Source organism: Panthera leo, chromosome B3, assembly GCF_018350215.1.
Source record: "Panthera leo isolate Ple1 chromosome B3, P.leo_Ple1_pat1.1, whole genome shotgun sequence".
Classification (NCBI taxonomy): Eukaryota; Metazoa; Chordata; class Mammalia; order Carnivora; family Felidae; genus Panthera; species Panthera leo.
The window spans coordinates 140,679,281-140,680,015 of record NC_056684.1 but is presented as its reverse complement, the minus strand read 5'-3'; the positions used below and the strand labels follow the sequence as shown (position 1 = coordinate 140,680,015).

At 44.2% G+C, this 735-nt stretch overlaps 1 non-coding gene across 1 annotated transcript; it reads right to left on the bottom strand.

Moving 5' to 3' along the window:
- Positions 1 to 249: 249 nt before the first annotated feature.
- LOC122223325 lies at positions 250 to 352 on the bottom strand. Its single transcript, XR_006204205.1, has one exon. It is a non-coding gene; the product is annotated as a U6 spliceosomal RNA (small nuclear RNA).
- Positions 353 to 735: the final 383 nt, after the last annotated feature.

The following is a 735-nucleotide window of genomic DNA, read 5'->3' as shown; positions in this document are numbered from 1 at the left end:
AGCCACTGCACTTTATTTCTACTGTTTTGAGTCAACGTGAGGACCCATGTGTTTTCAATTCTGAAAAATTGTCAGCTGTCAGCTCTGCAGATACGTCTCCCTCCCACATTCTTTATTGTTTTCCTCTCCACCACGCGTATGAGACATTGTAGGTAAAACTGTATGAAATTGTTGATAGTCAACCATTCCAGACCTACAGAGAGTTCAACTTAATACACTGGAGCTTCTCTTTCTTTCTTCTTCTTTTTTTGTAACACGGGACACCTCATGAATCTGCATGCCATCTTCCTGCAGGGCCCACGCGAATCTTCTCCGTACCGTTCCAATTTTCATCTATATGCTGCTGAAGCAGGCACAGGAGCCTCTCTGCCTGTTACGCAGGTTGTAAATTACTCTTTCCTGTTATCCACTGAAGTGTTCATTTTTTTTCTGCATTCTGTGTGATTTTTAAATGTCTGTTTCAGAGTTCAATAGTTTTGTTGCAACGTATCTATTCTTCTCCTTAACCTATTTAACTTTTTTTATCTTAAAATTTTTTTTTAAGGGGCACCTGGGTGGCTCAGCCGGTTAAGTATCCGACTTCGGCTCAGGTCATGATCTCGCTGTTCATGGGTTCGAGCCCCCTGTCGGGCTCTGTGCTGACGGCTCAGAGCCTGGAGCCTGCTTTGGATTCTGTGTCTCCCTCTCTCTCTGCCCCTCCCTCACACGCGCTCTGTCTCTCAAAAATAGATCAAC